At 38.8% G+C, this 8,647-nt stretch overlaps 1 protein-coding gene across 3 annotated transcripts in view; it reads left to right on the top strand.

Annotated features, from left to right (window-relative positions):
- The window catches only part of wipf1b (WAS/WASL interacting protein family, member 1b), a 37,975-nt gene that overhangs the window by 883 nt on the left and 28,445 nt on the right, over positions 1-8,647 (top strand). For 2 of the 3 annotated variants that reach the window (XM_032541271.1, XM_032541272.1), the window contains exon 2: positions 6,788-6,895. The exons of the other annotated variant lie outside the window; for it this stretch is intronic. The gene's annotated coding sequence lies outside the window, so the exon portion shown is untranslated. The remainder of the gene's footprint in view (positions 1-6,787; positions 6,896-8,647) is intronic. 3 annotated transcript variants of the gene reach the window in all.

The following is an 8,647-nucleotide window of genomic DNA, read 5'->3' as shown; positions in this document are numbered from 1 at the left end:
CACACACACACACACACACACACACACACACACACACTAACATGCTCTTGACTTTAACTGGACATTTCATTCACATCATCAATGAGTGTTGTCAGAAAGTTAAGCATAAGTAATTTCTGTGTGTGTGTGTGTGTGTGTGTGTGCGTGTGCGTGTCTGTGTTCCCAACCTCTTTAACAGAATGCTGTTTGACTCTAAGCACTTGCTCTCAGTCCTTGCGCTTACATAGACTCACACTCTAAGGCTGAGCTGCTTCTGTAAACATTTAGTTTATAGATAACTTCTTGCCTTGAATGGAGGAATTCAGAGTGTACACATGCCAATATGACCTTAAGATGGGCAACAGAATAATGCAACTGCTTTCCTCTTCAGAGGCCTGTCCAATCATCTTCTTACATAGCAGATAGAATAAACAGAAGAATCATGATGACTAAAATAGATTTACACAAGTTAACTCTGCGTTTGGCAGTCATAAATAGGCTTAAGTGAAGTTTTGACTGACAAGGGTGTAAGTATATTGACCATCCCATCCATCCATCTTCGTCCGCTTATCCGTAATCGGGTCACGAGGGGAGCAGCTCCAGCAGGGGACCCCAAACATCCCTATATTGACATTTGTGTTAAGTGTTCAGTTTGTCAGTATGTTTTGTGTTTACAAATGTTTATATGGTTTGTTCAATTAAAGAGAATGTCCTAATTTGACTTCATAATATGGGCCATGGAGGGGGACACATATTAAGCATTGGGTCTGGGGATCTCTCTCCAGGAAATTTTAAGCATCAGTAACTTAATTTCTTGCATCCTGATACATTTTTACGCACCAATTTATGGTGAAATAGTCTTTTATATGTGAAAATTTTCAAACGCAATAGATAAAAGATCAACTGCACCAAAACACGGAAGTGGACGACTATTTACCGGGACTACAAGAAGTTCTCAACCAGTTATGAAATTGTCTAAATGTATATACGTATCTTTCTCCACATCCTGTGCTGTGAGTTCACCTTATCAAGCTCTTATAGAGGAATAACATGCACTAATAAGGAATCTATGTATAGACTTGTGGTCTGCGTGTGTTTCTTCATATTTTGGACTGAGCTGGTTCCTGCTGGCTGCCGCCCAGCAGCGGCTCTTTGCAGATTCTGTTCTTGGATCTCATTAGGGTTTCATGGAAAGAAAAGAAAAAAAGTTAGAAGTTTACGACATTGTACCGCAGAGGAGAGCCTTGTTTACGTGATCGTGTTGCCTCTGGTTATGTTTTCTCTTCATGGGCTTTGTCACAGAACTAGTTTTGCTTCATTGAAGCTGTGCGTTCTTGGCATTCCTCGGGAGCTCGGTGGGACGAACCCTGTGTTGGTTAGGAAGTGAGGGGGCTGGGTGGATCTCAGCCACGTCTCCCCGCTCTTCAGTTTATTCAAATATATCCTGCACAGCGGCAAAGATTAATTGATCAATCAATTAGCTGTCAACTATTAAATTAATCCATTTTTATAAATGGTTCCAGCTTATTAAATGTGATTATTTTCTACTTCTCGTTTAATAATCGTTAGTTGCAGCCCTAATATTTTGTGTCTTTTCTTGAATTGAATTCATCATTTCCTACAATGCATTCAAAGTTGAACAGGTAACATGTAAAGAGAATTGCAACACTAATAAAGCATGTTTTGCGGTCAGAGGACAGCATGTGCATTTGTTTAGCGCGCGTGGAGTAGTAGTAGTAGTAGTAGAAACATAATGCAACACTGTGCTCCCTCTTTGTTTCCTGTGTAAAGCATGTGATCCTGACATCTCTCTGTCCATCCAACACTGAAACTCATGACCATGTGCCTCATGTGTTGTGAATGCAACAGGTCAAAGTCACCAACAGCCAAAGCCATAATTTAATCACAAATGGTGAATGTGGCCGTTATGTCTTAAAGTCGTAAAAAATGCTATCGGAGTTACATTTAAAAATATATGCATACCAAAAGGATGGTGTTTTTGCTCATTTACATATGATCACCACTGCATTTACACTACACGAGCAAACATGTAAAAACAGGGTTTCCATGGGGTCTTAAAAAGTCTTTAAAAACTCAAGAATTTTAACATGTTAGGCCTAAAATTTGCTGAATAAGGTCTTGAATAATTTTAAACAGGTCTTAATTTTCAAAAGTCCATGTAACGCCACCTCAAATGCTCTCTTTTTATTTATTCCGTGGTGTTGTAGTACTAGTACTTTCTTTCACTAGTGCAAATATGATGTTGCTGTATTACAACTACAAATGAGACCAACATGCAACTTATGTTGCAGCCAATCAGCGTTCGTGTTATTGATTCTCTTTGGGATCGTACCACAGACATAAAACTGATTTTATTCTTCAGCTATGGGGAAGTGTAAGTTTAGCAATACTTAGCTTGAAATAACTGAAGTAACGGCTTAGCTGATGTGATAAAAGTTTTCTTTATTCATAATGGTGTTAAAGTCTTAATAAGTCTTAAATTTGACTTGGTGAAACCTTCAGAGGTTAAGTTATTTTATAACTATATCTTATTAATTTTGCCCCATCCTTTGAATTATAACCTCTCGTAAATATACAATTAAAACAACTATAATGAATATAGTCAAATGAAATCTCAGTTAGAAAGCTGTAAGCACGGTCAGAGGGAAGCTGATATATTTACACAGTAAAATGACTGTTTATTGGCATTTTAATTCAACTTTTTTTTGAATGCTTCAGAGTCAGTTTTCACACGGTCCAAGCACTTAAAGGACACGTTGTTGCATCTCTGCTTTGGCCTACGGTATATGAGTCATATGTGGTGGGATGTGTGATCACAAAGCATCTTAAGTGACTGACTAGCCTGCAGGCGAGCTGAACTAATGTTCATGTGACTATGACATGATGAAAGGATGGGTGACGTATCAGTTCTCTTCTCCTGTCTTTAGTCTCCTTTTTGGAGTTGTTTAGGATAACGAATCTAATGAATGTTGCCCTTTTAGCTCTGTGTTTATGACGTGGAGTTCAGTAGTATGAGAAAAAGGCCAAGAAACCCTGAAAGCCGATGACATTAGTCCATAGACTCCATAGTCTGTTGAGACACAGGGACTAATGGTGCTGATGTCAAAGGATAACAAAGAGGAAGTATTGAAAATATTGAGACACAACCCGACAACCCTGTCAGGTGAAATAAAAGCCTGAGATGGAAATGATATTTTAAATTTTTGCCCTGTCCACATTACATAATGTTCAGTGTTTGCAAATAACCAATGCTTTAACATTTCAGTCAACAACCTTATGTGTACCTGTCCATGTCTGCTTTTGTTGGCCTGAAAATACGAATTGTGATGTTATACTTGTGTTAAAGAAGTAGTTTGATATTTTTGAAAAGTTTTTGCCTCGGCTTTCTGGCAGAGTTAGAAAAATAAAAATCAGTTCCGTTCTCATATCTGTCCGTTAATGAAGCTCTAGCCAGCAGACGGTTAGCTTAGCACAAAGACTGGAAACAGGGGGAAGCAACTAGCATGGCTTTGTCAAAATGTAACAAAAACCGCCTTCAAGCACCTTTTAAAGCTCACTATTAGTCATAGATCGTCTGTTTTTTCCATACAAAAAACCAAAGTGTGAAGTTGTGATTGTGGTCTTCTTATCCCAGTTTCTGACACAAAGTGACTGTGCACATTTCTTTTTAAAGTTGACTAATTGATTCAGCTCACTGCATTTCAGCAAAAAGTCCCAGACACTGAATACAATAATGATTGCTTGACGTCCCTGCTTGCCATCTCAAAATGTATTGAACAAATTCAATCTACAATAGGGCTGCAACTAACAATTATTTTCATTATCAATTAATCTCACGATTATTTTCTGGGGAATTGTTTGGTCTCTAAAATGTTTAAAATCCCATCCCAGTTTCTCAAAGTAAATGGTAATGGCTTTAAATGGCTTTTTTTTGTCAGTCCAAAACCTACAGATATTTAGTTTTAACACATTAAAAAAGAAAAGCAAATCTTTATATTTAAAGGGGGCTGAAAACAAACTTGCATGAAAAATCTATTTTAAAAATATTTGCCGATTTTATTTTTCCCTCGATCGACTAATGGACTTAATGTTGCAGCTCTAGTCCAATCAACAAAAACGGAACATTAAGGGCCCTCTTTTAATGAACTAAGCGCACAGCGTATAGCGCATGGCGCAGGTGCGTTTAGGGCATGTACAAATCCACTTCCAGAAAAAAGGCTCCGTGCGCCAGGCGCATGGTTCAAAAGGGTTGTACTTAGTGTCTTCATTAATCATAGATGTGTTTTGGGCATAATATACCATAAACCAATCAGTGTCCTCTCCCCTTAAAAGCCAGGCGTTTGTACCTTGGCACATTGTTATTATGATGGTGGATTTGCACCATCATGTTTTTATTTGTAATCGTGTGTGTGTGTGTGTGTGTGTGTGTGTGTGTGTGTGTGTGTGTGTGTGTGTGTGTGTGTGTGTGTGTGTGTGTGTGTGTGTGTGTGTGTGTGTGTGTGTGTGTGTGTGTGTGTGTGTGTGTGTGTGTGTGTGTGTGTTTGAAACAAGCATAGTGTGCGCACACTGTGCATGAGCCTAGGCGCATTTTACATACTGTATGTGTTGATAAAATAACAGTGAAATGCTGCGCTGTTGACTTTAGGACAGATTTTTTTGTTGGTCAATGGCGCGATCACTTCCCACTGCCTCAACATAGCAATACGCCAAGAATTCACCTGAACCCACCTCCCTGTAAGACCAGCATGCCCATGGACGTAAAGAGGGGTTCAGGTGCATTTGCTATTTAAACGATGTGGGCGCTGGACAGGAAATTGACCACTGCTTCGGTCTTAAACTAGAAAAGACTTTGCAACGGGTGCAAGATAGGAACCTCGATTGAAGATTTGACATTTTGGCTGTCTCGTTCTATATTTTTAACAGTACAATAATGGTAGGCTAAGTGCTGTGATTTCGGAAACAACTGATTTCTGAGAAATAAATGTCAGTTGTTGTTTTTTTAGGGGGGTGTGGAATTATGTTTGGCTTTTGGATTTCATTCTCAGTCATTTTTACCAGTATCAGTTCCAGTATGTGCAATGACTCAAAAGTCTCTTGTAGCTTACATTAAGTTTCTGGTGCACATTTGTTTTGTGCTGAGGCCAGGTGCTGATTTAACAGTGTGAGCATGTTTTTCTTGATGCAGTAGCCAATTTTAATGGCCTCTGTGGGGAACACTGGCCCTTTTTATGGTTAACTGAAGTACCAGCTCAGACACGTTTTTCTCCCTCCCTGGAGACTAGAGCCTGGTAAAGAAAAACAGCTGAGTACAGGGGAGAAAGCCAAGGTGTCTCTTTAAGACGCAGTACTGGTGCTGCCGTTGGCTAGAAAAAGGAGACGAGAGAGAGTATTGAAGGGCAGCCGATGGTGGGTTGGCAGGCCGCTGCTGACTGAGTTGCGAGGCAGGAAATGTGACACTGAGAGCACAGGAAGTGGCTGCTGCAGGAGCTACGCTAACCCTTTCGTCCAGCAGCTTTAGGGGCTGCGATCAATTAACTTTCAGTTATATATAAGCTGTTCTTTATTTTCTATCAATAAACCAGAGGGGACGGCTTTCATCCTTTTTTTTGATGTTCAGTATTTCTTGTCACTTGATGTTTGAAGGCCTTCTCATGTCTAATATATTTCAGAACGCATGCAAGGAAATCTACTTTCTGACGTCAATGAATTCCAACATGAGATAATGAGAAATTTGAATAGAAACCAATGCAATTTAGAAGTATGTAAAACTGAAACACTTGCACACACCCATTTGCTTCTGTGATTTTTTTGCCTGATTCCCCTCTAATCTATCCCCTCATTTCCTCCCCATCTTGCCACTGTATCCTCTCCTTCAGTACCCACCGCTGCCTCTTTCTATTCGTCTTTTATTTTTCCATTGTGGTCGTCAGTGTGTGCACGTTTGCATTCACAGTTGTGAAATGATAATCAAAGATCACAGTTTTTCATGGTGAAAAAGAAAAAAAACAGATGAGTAAACAGTCACTCATTTATTCTGATGTCTCATACCTTCAACATTATGGGCTCTCTTTTTCTTTCCTCCTCCCAGGTGTAGCACAGTGTGTGATCAATCATGATCACAGACACAGACACCCCTGACGTTTGACTAGGTGATCTCACGTGTATAGTAATTCAATGTCAAAATGTCCCTAATAATAATAATAATAATAATAATCTAACTACGTTTTTGAGAAGAATGTCTATGAATTTGACATGACAACATTGCATTAGTGTTATTTATAATAATGAATAAAACAACAAGGAAGTTACCAGTCAGTTGTTTGATTTAATGCATTTGCACTGATTACACCTATTTTTGTATATATTATATATTGTATTTGTATTGTAAGTAAATCTAATATATGTAAACATGTGCTGTTAATCTAACAAAATAAAAAAGAACAATGTAAAAGTAAAGCCTTTTTATTAATTATAAGCAGATATAATTCAGGGCATTGTTCAGCCTTGTACACAGCATTCTGGGCATATATTTTGTTGGACTGCTACTTGAATTAATCTCCACATAATGATATCTATCTGGCATGGGGTGGATTATTTCCCCATCTTGTATAACCGCCCCAGGTGGGGAACTGAAAAAGAGGAAGTGGCGGGTGCTGTATATAAGGTTTGTGTGTGTTGAAGTGGAACTTCTCTGAATGTGAGTTTAGAGGAAGAGGAATCAAGAAGTTGTACTCGGCACTGAAGATTTTTTAGATTATGCTAATCTTCCGCATTTTTCTGTTTTCAGCTGTATGTGGCTGCTCTTCAAATTTTGCATTTTTATGAGGAATGAACTAAGGTGCTTCTTCTACTGTCTTCTGAACGTGCTGCTCATTCTTCTATGGACACAGATTGAGTAAGTATGTTTTTTTTATTTTTTTTGCCACTGAGAGAGAGTTTTTTTAGCATGTTGTTGAAGTAGAACAAAAACATTTTAGAGAGGTGTCTTCTGGTAACCAAAAACAATTATTTTCCCCTTTGCGATGTGGTTATGATGAAATGATGTGTTAAAGACCGCTGATGTATTGCTGCAGTGTTATAGAGGACTACAGCCCAGCTTTGTTTAAAACCAGGTTTCCTATGGGTAAAGCTGAAAGGGTAAGGTGATTAATCATTTAGTTGATTGAAGGAAAATGTATCTGCAGCTATTTTTATGATGCAGTCGGTTGTTGTTTTTTTCCAATGCTAACATGGCAAAAGTTTGAAGTGAGTATGGAGTGGGAAACTTTACTCAGACCAGACACAATAAACTTACTAGCTCAATCAACTCGGTTCTAAGGGGAGACATGGGAATATTGCTGTGCCTATTCAAGCTTCCTATTCCATTACAGAGCATGGTGTCCTTAAACATAAACATCATGTGAATCAGTCTGTCAAGCTAAATAAAAGTGTAATTATGGTGAGGTCTGATGATTAATTATAAGCAGGGTTCAAAATAGGCATTATCCACCAGCCAAATGCTGGTGAAATATGCAAGTGGCTGGTAGATGTGCTTCCCTTACCTGCCAAAGGTACAATAATGGTCATCTATTGAGTGGCTGGTAACATTTCAGCTGGTTGACGAAAAGTACACTTTGAACCCTGATTATCAGTCCTTGGAGACAGTTCTTAGCTCCATAGATGTTAATCAACATTTCCATCTTGAGGATCAGCATTGTTGTGTTCTTTAGAGGGAGACAGTTTATGCCTTTGAGGGAAACCAGGATGAAATGTTGCTCAGTGATTGATTTGATCTGCCAGGGCTGCAGGTCTAATAACTTGTAGAAGCATCTGTAATAAATGTGTGCTGGAACCTCTTATAGTCTGCTGAAACTTTGACCATATTAAAACATACTTAAGTCACATCTGGTCACACAGCACATATATCAAGGAACATATAAGGGTGGTGATGGCGCAGTGGATATGACACATGCCTTTTGTGCGGAAGATCTGGGTTCAATTCCCACTGCGATACATTAACCAATGTGTCCCTGAGCAAGACACTTAAAGGAGAATTCTGGTCAATTCCAACACGTAGCTCTGTTGTTTGTAAATTTGGAGTGCTGTCAGTAGAGAGAGAAACTAAACCAATCGGTGCTGCCTACACCAGTTATCTTCCTGCTAGAGTTATCACCCGACAGGCTTAAACAGGGCAAGTTTGAAATATGTTTTTAGCCTCTAAACATGCTTAAAATGTCATTACCAGTGCCTACCCTTGTGCAGTGATTCCTTCCGAGTGAACCCAGTGAATCTGACTGTTGTAGATGTAAGAGAAATGCATAAAAGCTGTGCTAATTCAGCTGTGTTTAGTTCCTGTGTTGAGAGGCAGTTAGAGAGCTTAGGGACCGTCTACAAACTACAACACAGAAAAGAGATGAAACAAAAATATGTAACAATTTAATGATTAAATAAGGTAGTGTCTCCAAACTTACTAATTACTTATTTTCTGAAAATATGTTTATCTCTTTTCGGTGTTTGTAGTTTGTAGATGGTCCCGAAGCACTCCTTGCAGTATTAACACAGGAACTAAAAAGAGCTTTTATTAGCATAACCTTCATGCATTTCTTTGACATCTACAGCAGTCAGATTCACTGTGTTCACTTTGAAGGAATCAATTCACTTCACATTG

The sequence above is a fragment of the Etheostoma spectabile genome, chromosome 17, assembly GCF_008692095.1.
Source record: "Etheostoma spectabile isolate EspeVRDwgs_2016 chromosome 17, UIUC_Espe_1.0, whole genome shotgun sequence".
Lineage (NCBI taxonomy): Eukaryota > Metazoa > Chordata > Actinopteri > Perciformes > Percidae > Etheostoma > Etheostoma spectabile.
The sequence above is the reverse complement of the archived record's forward strand: the minus strand, read 5'-3'. Positions and strand labels throughout refer to the sequence as shown.